The 15,406-nt window shown below is 47.1% G+C and overlaps 1 long non-coding RNA gene across 4 annotated transcripts in view; it reads right to left on the bottom strand.

Moving 5' to 3' along the window:
- Positions 1-5,276: 5,276 nt before the first annotated feature.
- Positions 5,277-15,406, bottom strand: part of LOC116596137 — a 31,868-nt gene continuing 21,738 nt past the window's right edge. Inside the window, exons 2-5 of one of the 4 annotated variants that reach the window (XR_004288014.1) lie at positions 10,273-10,394; positions 8,258-8,427; positions 7,654-7,752; positions 5,277-5,894 (exon numbers count right to left, since the gene is read on the bottom strand). This is a non-coding gene — a long non-coding RNA (uncharacterized LOC116596137). Of the gene's footprint in view, positions 5,895-7,653; positions 8,428-10,272; positions 10,395-15,406 lie in introns of all 4 variants that reach the window. The other 3 variants (XR_004288015.1, XR_004288013.1, XR_004288016.1) reach the window with 3 other exon arrangements.

Genomic DNA, 15,406 nt, shown 5'->3' with positions numbered 1-15,406 from the left:
GCCTGCCTCTCTGCCTACTTGTATCTCTGTCAAATAAATAAAATCTTTAAAAAAATAAAAATGGGCAAACAACTTGAATATATATTTTTTCAAGAAGACATGCAAATGGCCAATAAGTGTATGCAAAGGTGCCCAGCATCACTAATCATCGGGGAAATGCAAACCAAAACTGCCAGGAGATCTCATTTCACACCTATTAGGATGGCTATTGTTTTAAAAAAAATGAATGTTCCTAAAGATATGGGAAAAAGGAACCCTGGGAATGCAAATTGGTATAGCTATTACGGAAAACAGTACAGAAGTTCCTCAAAAAATTAAAAATAGAACGACCATATGATCCAGCAATTCCACTTCTGGTCTATACCCAAAGGAAATGAAATCGGCGTCTCAGAGAAAGATCTGTACCCCCAGCATTATACATGCAATCAACAAATGTACTTTTATTTTTATTATATGTATAATGCAATATTATTCAGCTCCTAAAAAGAAGAACTGTTCACGGAAGCAATGTTCAGAAGAATGAAGCTACGGAAACAACCCTGGTGTCTGTTGACCGAGGAGTAAGTAAAGAAAATGTGATGGAATAGCATGACGTATCATGCAACCATTAAAAATTAGAAACCCTGTCATTTGCAACAACAGGGATAAACCCAGAATACATTTTGCTAAGTGAAATAAGTCAGACACAGAAAGACAAATACTGTCTACTTTATATGTGGAATCTAAAGAAAAAGCCAAAAACAAAACAAAAACAAAAAAAAACAGAACTCACAAACTCAGAGAATAGAGTAGTGGTAGTCAGGGCTGGGGATGTCAGGGGAAATGGAGACATTTTGGTCCAAGGCCACAACCTTTCAGTTATAAGATGAAGAAGTTCTGGGGACCTAGTGTACAGCTTGGGGAATATAGTTAATGATACTGTGGTATATACTTAAAACTTGTTAAGAATAGATCTTAACACACACACAAAAGTAACCATGAGATGATGAATGTGTTCATTAACTTGATTGTAGGAATCATTTCATAATGTATATTTATATCAAATCATCGTGTTGGACACTTTAAATATATACAATTTCATGTGTTAATTATACCTCAATAAAGCTGAAAAACTAAATGACCAATTATTTTTCTCCAGAAGAGCATATTCCTGATTTCAGAATGAGAATCAGTGGGAAAATGAGGTTCACTTAAAAGCCCATCGCCTTGTGGCTACTTTGACGGAGTCCGCGTGCTCCATGAAGCAAGGGACCTTCCCGGGATTAATCTGATTTATTGCTCCTGCGTTTCCTGAAGCACATGGTGGCGGGCAGAAGCTGTGGGCTGTGGGAGTCTGGAAGGATGTATAAAATCTGAGGAGCCAAAGGCCATTTCATTTGCCTGGTTTCGTTTGCAGGCTCCGCTTGGCAGATTCTGATGCAAACCTCAGCTGCACGGAGCAGGCTCAAAACCTGGACATGTGGAGGCCAGAGACTGAGCTGGAACAAGCCATCAATTTATGAACAAGCTCCCCTCAGACCCTCCTATTTTTTTAATTATTTACCACTTCCCATTTGCTGGCAAAAGTTTGGTCAGTGGTGCCCACCCAGGGACTGTCTTGGTTGGCGGGTTGCAGACGGGCACAGACCCGGGTCCTCCGTGACTCCCAAAACTTGCAGAGCTCCGGGGAATGGGCAGGACTCGTTAGAGCAGCGAGCAGCCGTACCCCGGGAGCAGGGGCTCGTGGCTGGTGCTGCCAGGACCCAGACGTCAACCATCCAACCCAGATGCCTTCTTTTTCACTTCCGTGTTGGTGCCCACGGGAGCTGGGAATAGCTTTGAAAACAAGATAGATTTTTTTTTTAACCTTCTCTACTAGTCTGTAGTCTGGTGGGTCTGGCTGCCAGGAAGAAAAATGAATAATAAATCCCCTTCCCTCTCTATGCAGGTCTGAGGGGATAAAATATATACAAAATGTAGCATTTACCGTTTTAACCTTTTCTAGTTTTCCAGTTCAGTGGGATTACATGCATGCATGGTGTTGGACGTCCTTTACCACCATCCATTTCTAGAACTTTTGAATCATTCCAAACAGAACCTCTGTCCCCATTAAACGAGAACTTCCCATTCTTCCCTCTCCTCAGTCCCCGGTAAGCTCTATTCTACTCTCTACGATAAGTACCTCGGGTACGTGAGATCACACACGATCGGCCCTTTTGTGTCTGGCTTGTTTCACCTGGCAGCACGCTTTCAAAGTTCCTTCAGCCACTTTGGATCATGTGTCATAATTTCCTTCCTTTTTAAGGCTGAATAGTATGTCATGATATGTATATGCCACTTTTTTCTTACACATTCATCTGCTGGTGGACAGTTAGGTTGTTCCCACCTTTGGGCTGCTGTCAATCATGCTGCTCTGGGGGCGCCTGGGTGGCTCATTGGGTTAAAGCCTCTGCCTTTGGCTCAGGTCATGATCTTAGGGTCCTGGAATCAAGCCCCGCATCGGGCTCTCTGCTCCGCAGGGAGCCTGCTTCCCCCTCTCTCTCTCTGCCTGCCTCTCTGCCTACTTGTGTTCTCTGTCTGTCAAATAAATAAATAAAATCTTTAAAAATAATAATAATAATGCCACTATGAACATGGACATGCTAATAACCTTTGAAGATCCTACTGTCTGTTCTTTTGGACATCTACCCAGAAGTGGGGTTTCTGAATCATATGGTAATTCTATTTTTAATTTTTTTTTCAGTTGAAGTGTTAACCAAGGTCACCAGCTGGATGTAAAGTGGGTAGGGGTTGTGGGAGAGGTGAGGATGGAGAAGATACAAAATAATGATTTTAGAAAGAAAAAATAAACTTAGGAGGGAAACACTTTAGGATTACCAGGCTGTGTGGCATGATCATTTGAGGTTTGTGGTCATGAACTTAAAATGAAAATAACGTCCAGGAACCGTGTGTGGGTTTACGTGAATCGTTATCTCTCATTCTCTGTGATTCGGCAGCTTTGCTTTTACTACTTCTGATGGGCTATGTGTACAGTATTTCATATAACTGAGGCGCCAGACCTTGTGTAACCATTCCCCCAGGGATGGACCCTGAGGCCATTTCCAGTTTCCACAGGAAAGCCCTTTACCTGCTGCCTTGGGTACACAGGACTGTTGCCCTAAGAATGTACCAGGAAGCAGATTTACTGGATTGCAAGGTAAGTGCCTCTCAAAGTTTAACAGATTCTTTCGATTGCCCTCCAAAGTAATTCTCCTAATTTATATTCCCACCAACAGAATATGAGAACAGCCCACATCTTCGTCAGCCCTACACCAATCAAACTTTGTTTTGCTTATCTGTTAAATAAAAAGTGGTCTCTCGCTCTTTTTCTTTCTGTTTCCTTCATTTCTGAGCTATTCCACCCTGCCCTATGTTTCTTCACCATTTGGATTTCTCCTTCTGTGACTCTGTCTTTTCGTATCCCTTGCACTGTTTCCTTGTGCACTTTGCTTTTTTTTAGGATTACCAGGCTGTGTGGCATTTGGCTTTTTCATACTGATTTATGATATACGTATATTTTTGAATATTAATTGTGCACACATTGTAACCGTTGCAAGTATTCCCCCCCCATCCCCCACCCCCGTTGGTTGCTGGTTTTCAGTCTCAGTGATGGTGTTTTCCGATGTGGTTGAGTTTACGGATATCCCTTCCTCAATGGCTTCTGTGTGGAGTGTCTTGTCTCACAAGCTTTCCCTGTCACAAATCCATAAAAACAGTATCTTGTGTTTTTCTCGAATTCTTTTGTAACCGTTGTTGTTTTTAAATATTTTATTTTTTTCTTAAGTAGTCTCTCCACCCAGCACCGGGCTTGAACTCACAGCCCCGACATCAAGAGTTGTACCCTCCGCTGACTGAGCCAGCCAAGCGTTCCTCTTTTGTAGTTGTTTTAATTCAACTTTTGATCTTGAGGGAATTGTAGATTCACATGTGGTTGAAAGAAATAATACGGGAGGATCTTGTGCCTCCCTTACCCACTCTCCCGCAGTGGTAGCCTCTTGCAAAACTGTAGTGTAGTACCACAGCCTAGACATTGACACTGGGGCAGTCAAGATCCAGACAAGTCCCTCCATGCAAGGAGCCCCCTTATTCTCCCTTTAGAGCCACATGGAATTCTCGATCTCCTACCCCCACCCCTTACCCGCCCCCCCCGCTGCCCTATTTTGAACTCTGGAAGCCACTAATCTGTTCTCCATTTCTCCAATTTTGTCATTTCAAGAATGTTCTATAAAAGGAATCACCCAATATTCCAATTCCCCTCTGGAAATTGGCTTTCTTCACTCAGCATAATTCCCCGGAGAATCATTCCAGTTGTTTTGGGTAGCAGTAGTCTGCTCCTTGTTATTGCTGAGACGCAGTCATTCCAGGGTGGAAGGCATCTGCTTTGCTTACCCTTCATCTGTGGAAGAACATCTGGGTCATCTCCAGTTTGGGGCTATTCCACATAAAATTATTAGGGACGTTTGTGTACAGATCATTCAGAAATACAAAATTGTTAGGTTGAATGACAGTTCCAGGTTTAGTTTTTGAAGAAACCACCAAACTGTCTCCCAGTGGCTAGACCATGTTACATCCCCACTGCAAAATAGAGGCGATCCAAGTTCTTCTCATCCCTGTCGGAAGTTGAGGTCGTCACTGTGTTTCCTTAAAGCTATTTTGATAGGTGCGTGATGCTATCTCCTGGGGTTTTAACTCGCATTTCTGTATGGCTCAGAATGTTGAAGATTTTCTTCATATGCTCATTTGCCACAAGAATATTCTCTTCAGTAAAATATCAGTTCATGTCTTGTGCCCACGTATTAATTTAATGGGTTGGGTTTTTTTAGTGCTCAATTTTGAAAGGGCTTTATGTATTCTAGGTGATAGACCTTTTTTTTTTTTTAAAGATTTTGTTTATTTATTGGACAGAGATCAGAAGCAGGCAGAGAGACAGGCAGGGGGGTGGGGGGAAGCAGGCTCCCTGCTGAGCAGAGAGCCCGATATGGGTCTCAATCCCAGGACCCTGAGATCATAACCTGAGCTGAAGGCAGAGCTTTTAATCCACTGAGCCACCCCTAGGTGATAGTCCTTTATGAGATAAGTGTTTTGCAAATACCACCACCACCACCAATCTGCAAGATTGGTCTTTTTTTTTTCAAGATTTTATTTATTTGTGGAGAGAGCATGAGCGACGGGGGGCGGGGGGAGAAGGAGATGCAGACTCCCTGCTGAGCAGGGGGCTCAAATCCAGGACCCCGAGATCATGACCTGAGATGAAGGCAGCTGGCTTAACCCACTGAGCCACCCGAGCACCCCTACAGTTTATTGTTTTATCCTCTTTCCTAGGCCTTTCACAAAGCAAAAGTTTTAGATTTTGATGAAGTCCAGTTTATCAATGTTTCCTCTTACGGAGAGTGCTTTTGGTGTCAAGGCCAAGAACTCTGCTGAGCCCCAAATTCCAAAGATTCTTCTCCCATGTTCGTTTGTTTTTCTAAAAAGTTTTATAGTTTTATGTCTCACATTTAAGTTTATGATCCATTTTGAGTTAATTTTTATACAGGCTATGGGGTCTAGATCGAGGGTCACGTTTTTGTGTGTTTGGATTGTCTGAATGTTCCACACCTTTTGTTTCAAGGGTTGTCCTTCCTCTAGTGGGTTACTTTTGCTTCTTTATCGAAACGGAGTTGGGCATAGGTGTGGGTCTCCTTCCGGGTTCTCTGCTCTGTCCCACCAATCTGTGTCCTTCACACCAACAACCCAAAGTGTTCATTACTGTGGCTATATAACACCTGCAAAGTTAGGTAGACTAACACTTACTTCATCTTTTCTTTTGCAAAACTCTTTTAGCTACTCCAGTTCCTTTGCATTTCCGTATAAATTTTAGAATAATTCGTCTCCATCTACAAAAAAATCATAGTTGTTTCACAAGCTTTCCTGACCACAGAACCATAAAAATAATCTCCTATATTTTTTCTGTTCTTTTGTAGTTTTCAAAAAATGTTTCATTCCTTAAGTACTCTAGAGTTCTTCTTCTTTTTTTTTTAATGTTGAATGGTGTGGAGTAGGATGCAAACTTGATTTCCATTTTTTTTTTTACTCATTTCTCTCAACGTTTTTAATTGAGTATTTTTTCACTCATTTAAAATACCAACTTTATCATATACTAAGTCCCTATGTTCATGGGTCTGTTTCTGCACTCACTGTTCTATTCCACTGGTCTATTTGTCTATTTATTGTTATGCTGTTTTTAATTCTATAACTATAGGATGTTTTGATACCTGGCAGGATACTTTTCCCTTCCCTATTCTTCCTTTTCTTCTGCATCTTTTCTTCCATGTGAATAATAATAAAACTGTCCATTTTAACTAGAAATCCCAGTGAGATGGCTATTGGAATTGTACTGAATTTATAGATAATTTCTACAGTGGATATTTTCATAATATAGAGATTTCCATTTATAGTATATATCTCCCTTTATTTGAATCTTCTTTTTGTCTGTTATTAAGTTTTATGGATTTCTCCCCATAAGTCTCTCATTGTTTTTCTTTTCCTTTTTTTTTTTTTTTAAGATTTTATTTATTTATTTAACAGCCGGAAATCACAAGTAGGCAGAGAGGCAGGCAGAGAGAGAGGAGGAAGCAGGCTCCCTGCGGAGCAGAGAGACAGATGCAGGGCTCGATCCCAGGATCCGAAGATCATGACCTGAGCTGAAGGCAGAGGCTTAATCCCCTGAGCCACCCAAGCACCTATCTCAGTTTTTTCTTAGGACTAGTCCTAAATATGTCGTGAGTTTTCACTGTGCTGTGAAGAGGATCTTTTCTCGCGTAATATTTTCAAATTGGTCATAATCATGTAGGAACAAAATCTTTCCATGTGTATGTTCCCATAGGATACATGTAGGAACATTTTTGGGAAGGACTAGAGTTCAGAGAGTGAAGCCCAGGGCCACATGCAGGTCCTCTGTCCCCTCAAGTGCCTGGAACAGCCTGGAAGGCTCTGGAATGGAGGGTGGGAAGGGCAGCAAAGCTGAAGGGTCTCTCTTCCACTTGATGAGTGGAGACCCAGCTGATGGCTTTATTTAACTTGGCCTCCCTCAGTGAGGCTCTAAGAAGACTCAACTACAGCACCCCACACCCTCCTCCCCTCCCTTCCTCTCCCCTGCCCCGCTGGGTTCCATTTGCTTTACAGCTTGTCTCTCCCAAGCCAGGCCTGCACGTCTACCCATCTCTGTGACCAAGACCTACTATACGTAGGCCCTAGGGTCCAACCTGCTAAGTGGATGCCATGATCACTAAAAGGTTAAAGGATGATTATACCATGGCATTGATGGTGGGGACCAGACCCCTGACTGACCACTCTGGAAGACGAGGTGAGAGGTGAGTGTGGGAAAACCTGATTTGAATCAAATCCCTAGGCTAGGTAGCAAAAGGGTCCAGGGATGAAGGAGACCAGCCCTCAAGCCCTAGAGTGCAGGGTGACACCCTCTCTGGGAAGGCAGGCCTACAGCAGGAATTGAGGGACCTGGTCAATGACTCCTAGAGCAGCCGCCATATAAGGCAGCATGCGGGGAGGGATGGCCCGGGAAGCAAGAATGCTGTGAGTCTACTTCTCTGAATCAGAAGTGTGCTGGAGGGGCTTGATGGTGTGTGCGACACTCACCTGCATTGTTCCTGTGTTTGTCTCATTCAGGATTCATCATGCTCTTGGGAAGAGCCCCAGCCCATCTTGGCTGAGTCAGGAGCCTGAGGGAAGGAGCATCTAAGAGAGTAGAGAATGACTATCCCGGAGGCCAGTGTGGAGGTGTCAGAGGGAAGTAGGCAGAGAGCCCCTAGAGGGAACGAAGCCTTGGGCTAGAAACTGCCCGGCTCTTCCTCACCTGAAATACTAGTTTCAACTGTACCATACAAATTCAGGTTTCTTTAGTAAATGAAGGTTATTCAGCAATTTAACTTTGTGACCATTGTTATTTTTCTCATCCAAAAAATAGAGATAATAATTCTACAGAGTGCCCCAAGTCGTAGAATGCCTATTTTATGGGAGATATTGGGTGGTATAATAGGTTATTTTACATACTGTGTGGATATGCCCTTAAATAATGATGAATTACCTGCTGATAAATGTATTCCTTTTTCATTTTTTTCCTCCTTCAGTTCTGATTATGTAAAAAGAAAGTCTCTAGTACTTGTTTAAGTTGGGATGCTTTTGTTGCAATAATCAAACACTCAGATTAAAAGTAAATAAAACAATGAGGAAAAGGCATTACCTCATGTAACCTTACAGGGAAACGCAATTCCAGAGAAGTTCAGCAGCGCAGTGAAGTCATCGAAGGCCCACGTTCTTCTCATCTTTCTTCATCTTCTCATTGGCTTGGTTCTTTGGCATGTCCCTTTGCAGCTACAAAATGGCTGCCCCTGCGTCAGGATTAGTATGTATCTACAAAGACTTGTGCGTTAGGTCTTTATACTTTAAGACATATAATTCAATGTTATTTAAAGACATTAAGAGTAGCTTAAGTTGCAATTTATTTGTTTTTGTTTTTTTAATTCAATTTCTTTTCAGTGTTTCAAAATTCATTGTTTATGCACCACACCCAGTGCTCCATGCCCTCCTTAATACCCACCACCAGGCTCACCCAACCCCCCACCCCCCTCACCTGCAAAACCCTCAGTTTGTGTGACATATTTATTTTTAAAGATTTACTTATTTATTTGAGAGAGAGAAAGAGCAGGAGCAAGTGGAGGGCAGAGGGAGAGGAAGAGAGAGACTCTCAAGCAGACTCGGGCTGAGCATGGAGCCTGATGCAGGGCTTGATCCCGCAATCCTGGGAACATAACCTGAACCAAAACCAAGAGTCAGATACTTAAACAATGGCACCATCCAGGCGCCCTTTGTTTGTTTATTTTGAGGCATACACACGTACACACACACAATGTTTTATTGAAGTGAAATTCCCATAAAATAACCATTTCAAGACAAACTGTTCAGTGGGTCACAAGGTTATACAACCATCACCACCATCTAATTCAAATTTTTTTTTATTATGGTAATAAATATCTATAACAAAATTTATCATCTTAACCCTTCTTAGGTGTATAGTACACTAGTGAATGCATTGTTGTTCAACAACTCTCAGAGCTTTATCATCTTGCAGAACTGAAACACTATACTGAATTAACGACTCCCAGCCACTGTTCTATTTTCTGTTTCTAAGGATTTGACTACTTTAGATATTTCATAAAAATATAACTGGAATCTCACAGTATTTGTCTTTTGGTGCCTGGCTTATCTCACTTATCGTAATGCCCTTAACATTCACCCACGTTATAGCCAAACAGGATTCCCTTCCTTTTTTAAGGCTACATAATATTCCATTGTATGTTGTATGTATAGACTGCATTTCTTTATCCATTCATTCTTTCATGGGCATTAAGGTTATTTCCAGGGTTTGTTTATTTTTTAAACAGAGAAATAAATCTCTCCAAGAAGCTCCCGGGAGATTTCACTCAGATTTCAGGGACCATAGCTGGGCCATAATGCCACACTGGCTGAAGGGAGGCTGGGAAAAGTATAGCATGTTTATCCCCCTCAGAGGAGGAGGGTTCTTCCAGCGAGAAAGAAGGGGTGAGAAGGCTGTAGATCACCAGGGTCAGTCACAGTGAGCCTGGAACTTCTCAGACAGTGATTAAAATACATTGGAATACCCCTGCCTCCAGTCTCCCCCCTTACACGATGGTATCCAGCAGACAACATAACAGTAACATTGCACTTAATTGTGCAGCTATTTATAACAAGTGCTACTGGATATAATTTGTTTTAAAAAGTAAGTGGATTTAAGTAAAAGTTTAAAAATTTAAAAGTAAGTGACTTTTTTTTTTTTTTTTTTTTTTTAAGGAAATTGGAGATGCCCGGGTGTGTCAGTCAGGTAAGTATCTGCCTTCAGCTCAGGTCATGATCCCAGGGTCCTGGGATCGAGCCCCACGTCAGGCTCCCTGCTCAGTAGGGACCCTTCCTCTCTCTCTGCTGTTCCCATGCTTGTGCTCGCTCTCTCTCTATGTCAAGTAAATAAATAAAATGTTTAAAAATAAATAAAATTAAAAAAAAATTGATCTAAATAAAGAAGTAAAGAATACTATAAGTACTATATGTTGGCTGGCTGACATAATAAGATTAAAAAAAAAACAATACAAGTGGTATGCAAAAGATATGGCAAACATCATCCAAATTTGGGTTGTGGGATAATGGTGAGGTTTAAAGGAAATAATGTATGCAAAGTCTCACCTGTTGCTAAGAAGGGGCGCCCTCAACAACTTGGGACAGAGACTGTGGTTCCCTTCAAGTTCAAGTTCAAGTTCCCAGATTCCACAAATAAAATCAGAGGACACTGAATTAAATTTGAATTCCTGATAAACAAAGAATTACTTTTTTAGTATAAGCACATCCCATGCAGTGTTTGGGACCTACTTGTGCTAAAAAAAAAAATTACCTGTTGTTCACCTAAAATTCAAATCTAACTGAGCAATCTTTGCTTTGTCTGGCAACCCCCTTTCAGCCGCTTTCCCTGGAATGAGGAGGAGCCGGATGTCACCAGCCGGCCCTCCACCAGGGAGTCGGGCAGAAGATGAGGGAACGGGGAGGCTCCTTGCCAGGCTGGAGAACCCTCGCCGGCCAGAAGCAGCTCTCAACCCGGACACTGCACCCCTGGGCTCCACTTCCCCCCAACCCTGGGATGGACTCTCCAGTCCCCTGCTTCCCCACCTCCCAGCGGCCGTGACGTGGGAGGGACCAGGTGGCCTGGGAGGGAGGTGTTGCTGGAGCAGCATGCTAGAGACAACGAGGATCTTATGAACACACAGGAGTCTCCTGTGCGACTTGAAAGGCTTACCGCGGGGACCTGGGCCCGTAAACACTCAGACAAAGAGGTTTTATGAGTGTTGGGCTGGACGCATCCTTCCCTCACCTCCTCCCCCTCCCTGTCTACACCGAGCCAAGCCAGGGAAGCTCTTCTGTCCATAGAAGGGCACAAGCCTGGCCCGTGTGCTCCCAAAGCCCCAGGATCTCCGGATATGAAACTTGTATGTTCACCACCCTACCTGGCCATGCAGAGCAAGATCTGATCCCCCCAGTACACGTGCGTGTGTGCGGGTGCGCGCGCACACACACACACACACACACACACACACAGTGCCAACTACAGCAAAACATGCCTCATCACTTCCATTTGCTGACCCAGCTCTTTGAGGGCGTGGGGGACACGTCAAGCCAAGAGTTTCAGACAGTCAGTCTCCGGGATGACAGGCCAGCTCGTTGGTCGTTCCCACAACTACCCCCAGCAGCCGGACCGGAGGACAGTGTTGTGAGTACACGGGCCTGGACTCCCGGCTCCCCTCTCCTTCAGCACCTCTGTACTCTACGGCAGACCCCCCACACACACTTCAACCCCCCAGAGCTCCTGGGGACTGAGGCTGCCTGCCACTTAGACTGTAGGAAAGATGGATTTCCATGGGATTCCCTCCAGACGACAGGAGAATCACAGTCTCTAGGGAGAATGACCTTGAAATTCTGTGCATCCTCTTATCTGGAAAATGGTGGCTGTGATTCACGCCAGGCCAAGAAGAGAGAGATTCCTGAGCCCAGAGTGCCTTCTCTGGGTCCCACGGCGTTGCTCGGCCCCATTACTCACACCACAGACAAGGGTGACACAGCTACCGCCCCGGGCTTACTCATGCACTGCTGCTCCCCGGGGTGTCTGGCCTGTGGGTGGGGGTGTGGGGGTGTGTCCTCCCCAGACAGACTGAAGCCCCCCATGGCAGAAAGCTCCTCTTCTTCCTAGGTGGCTCCACGGAGACATAGTCAGTACACAACGATGACTGCCCGCTCTGCTCAGGGCTTCTGTCTGCAGCGTATGTCACCCCAGCAGGGTGTGTGTGTGTGTGCGCGTGTGTGTGTGTGTGTGTGTGACGTGCACACCAACTCCCCGGGTCCAGCCCCCCCATCAGCTGTTAATGGTCTTAATCGTTATCGTGTCCATCGGGCCCTTCCAGGGAGCCCTCAAGCAAATGTAGACCCCTATGTCTGCGTGATGTCTACCAGCCCATAAGGAGGCCTGGTTGGAAAAGGGGGTTTGCTGTGGCCCCTTTCCACTCACCCCTTTCTTCTCAAGCACCTCCTCTTGCAGATCGCAGCCCCCACCCCTTTGGGCCTCTCTCTTCTGTTCCCTGGCGTGGCCCTCAGGCTCTTTGCCCTTCTCCCTTGTGGCAGGACACTGGCCCCTTGTCCCCTGACCGCTGGCTTGTGTGGCCAGCTCTTGCACTCCATCTGGTCTCACTTTAAAGATGCCCCGAGAGCGGGAGTCTGGCTTCAGATCCCACCACTACGGTTCTCCCGGGTCAGTAGTTCCTGCGTGTTCCCGCGACAGGCCACCTACCACAGGGAGTCGGTGTGAAACTACGCTCAGAGCCTCTGTCTTCACCGTGAGTTCAATGACCCATTTACTACCCCAGCCTTGGTGTGTGCCAGGGATAAGGTGTTTGTTGAGCCCCAGCAAGGGGAGTGTGCGCAACATGGGAAGAAAGAAAAAAATCCAGCCCACAACTTGGGGACACAGGAACACAGGGGGCCCCACCGGCCTGCCCAGCTCATGTTCCTGGTCTCCTGAGTCGGGGCATGAGTCCCCTTTCCAACTAAGGGCAGTAGGCTCTGAGAGCCTCTGTCCCCAGCACAGCAGAGCAAGCGGGCAGACAGGAGCCCTGGGACTTGTGACCAGCAAACCCTGCCCAGCTTATCAGGTACCCCCAACTCTGCACCGCCCCCCCCCGGAAACTGTGTGGTAGCTCCAGGCAGGAGGTGGGCCAGGAGTGGAAGAACCAGAGGACCCAGGAGAGCCCCCCACCGGCCCAGCAGCTGTTCTCCAGAGGCGAGGGACCGCGCCCACCATCCGCACTGTCAAGTCCGTGCTCCTGAGAGCCAGGGTTAGGGTTAGGGTGTCCTCACAATCTCTGGGCACACCACGGCCAGAGGAACGTCGCCCCCCGTGCTCCTGGCTTCCCTCTCATTCCAGACCATCCACTTGCCCTCCTGCTGCTCCAGCTCCGGCCCGCACCGGCGCTCAGAAAGATGCCACCCCTGCCTCTGGAACGTGCGGCTTCCGGGCCCTCCTGGCCTGGGAGCAACGCTGAGGCACAGCGGGGTCACACGGCACAAGGGTGGCCTGTTTCTCTGTCAGAGTAGCTCCATGATCTCAGGCCAGGACATCTCGTGTCAGGGGCTCTGGGGGGATGGAGAGAGCTGTGCGCATGGGAGAGCCCCCGCCTCGGCTTGGGGACCGCCCCAGCTGCAGGGTGCTCGGCCAACAGCCCGGTCCTGGGCCGGAGGGGCTGCTTTTCTGTTGATGGTTAATGTTCACAGCTATTTCTCCGGCAGCAGGTTAAGTCACATCTGCTCGGGGCAGATATCCAGGCACAGGGCGGGCAGGCAGAGGGAGCAGCCAGGGCCCAGGGCCCAGAGGCCTGGTGGGCAGGCCTTCCCGCTGTAGAGCTTTGGGTCTACTAGGAAGTGCAGGCTGGCGGAGGGGCAGGGAGCAGCCAGGCCACTTCCTTTAAGGTTCATTGCCCCCAGACGATTCCGCCTGTTCTTGGGGAGCTCTTGACGTGGATTCTGAGTTCTGGGTCTGGGAAAAACCCTTTCCGGGGAAACAGCAGTCAGAACTGATATCAGACTGTGGCGTGTGGGATGAGACGGGCGGGGAGACAGTTGTGACTGAGCGAGGGATCCAGAAGACCGGCCCATCAGTGCGTGGGGAGCCTGTGGGGAGCCCAGCCACGGGATCCCCGTCCTACAGGACTCGTGGTGCTGGGCAGTTTACTGCCAAGGGATCGGATCATGGAATGCAGGGCTCAGAGCAGGCAGGGACCTCAAACCTGGCCTGAGGTCAAATGCTGCCCTCAGGGTCTCCTCTCCCCACTGGGAAGGTGGGGGACGGGGCCAGCTTGAGGATTCCCGCTCTGGACCTTCTGCCACCAGCCCGGTGAGCCTTCTTCGTGGGGCCTTTTCATTTCATAGCCAGCCCATGCCTTAGACCCTGCTATGTGGTGAGACGTTCTGACGATGTCACACTCTTGCCAGCTGTGTACTCAGTTCTCGGTTACAACGTAAATGAAACACGGTGCCCTCCAGGTTGTGGGGATTAGAAGCAGCAAACAGATCTGCAGGGGAGCAAGGCTAATGGAATGCAGAGCGGGTCTAGGAGGCACAGAGGGGAGGCCCCGGCCTCAGGGGCTGGGGACAGACCCCAAAGGGCCAAAGGGCAGACTGTGGATTCTGAGGGGACGCCCATCACCCAACCCAGCCTCAGCCCACTGCTCCCAGGCCCACCTCACGCTCCCCACCCTTTCCTGGGCAGCGTGTCGTGAGTCAGGCCAACAGGACAGAGAACACCCTCCCTCTCCACTTATCCCACGGCCCTAATTCTGTCCTGGGGATGCATGCCTCCCCCCACCCTTCAACGAACCAGCTGATTGGCTGGGCTGGGGCGATGGACACTTTGCGCCTCCAGAAAACCCAGAGCAACTTAGCTAAACCGAACTCCCAGCAGGAGGAAGCAGATCATCCTGTCACGTGACCAACAACGGCTCACACCCACCCGGTTTCCAGATCACCCGTATTTAGCTTCATTGAGTGCCTACCACGTGGAAGGGATTGTGCTAAGCGGTGTTTACAACGTCCCTCGGAGATAGGCAGGGTGTTGGTTATCATCTAATTCTGCCTGCTTATCTGTGCTCCACTTGGCATCAGCTGGAAGACTGCGTCCACTCATCGTCTGAGGCCACTCACATGCCTGGTTCTGGCCTGGGAAGAGCCGGCAGCTGGGGACGGGAACAGCTGGGACTCCTCACACGCACCTCTCTCCGCAGCAGCTGCCGGGTAGCCAGACTCTACATGGGCTCAGGCAAGAGAAAGCTAGGCAGACACCATATCCCCTTTTCTCAACTAGAATCTAGAATCTAGAGTCTAGAGTCTAGAATGATACACAGTATCATTTCTGCCTCTCTGCATTGCAAGCATGTCATCAAATCCCCCCCAGTAATGAAGGGAGGATGATTAGATTCCGCCTTTGGATGGGAAGCATGTCAAAAAAATGGGTGACCATGACTGTGAACATGTTTTTTAACTCACCACACAAGACAGGGGCTATGGTCCTGTTTTAGAGAGGGGCTTTGAGTAAAGTGGCTTTTCCAGTTCACAGAGTAATTTGGAATCAGGTGAGAACTCTAAGCCATGGCTCCCAAACCAAGCCTCCCTTCTACCCACCACCTGGCCTGATGACACAGGACTCAGAGTTATTGGCGCATCTGATGAAACCTACAGACAATTTTCTCAGGGGGGGGAAATGTACATATATGAAAATGTGTGTCTA

This window comes from Mustela erminea, chromosome 7 (genome assembly GCF_009829155.1).
Source record: "Mustela erminea isolate mMusErm1 chromosome 7, mMusErm1.Pri, whole genome shotgun sequence".
Lineage (NCBI taxonomy): Eukaryota > Metazoa > Chordata > Mammalia > Carnivora > Mustelidae > Mustela > Mustela erminea.
Note: the sequence above shows the minus strand (reverse complement) of the source record. Positions and strands in the feature narration are given on the sequence as shown.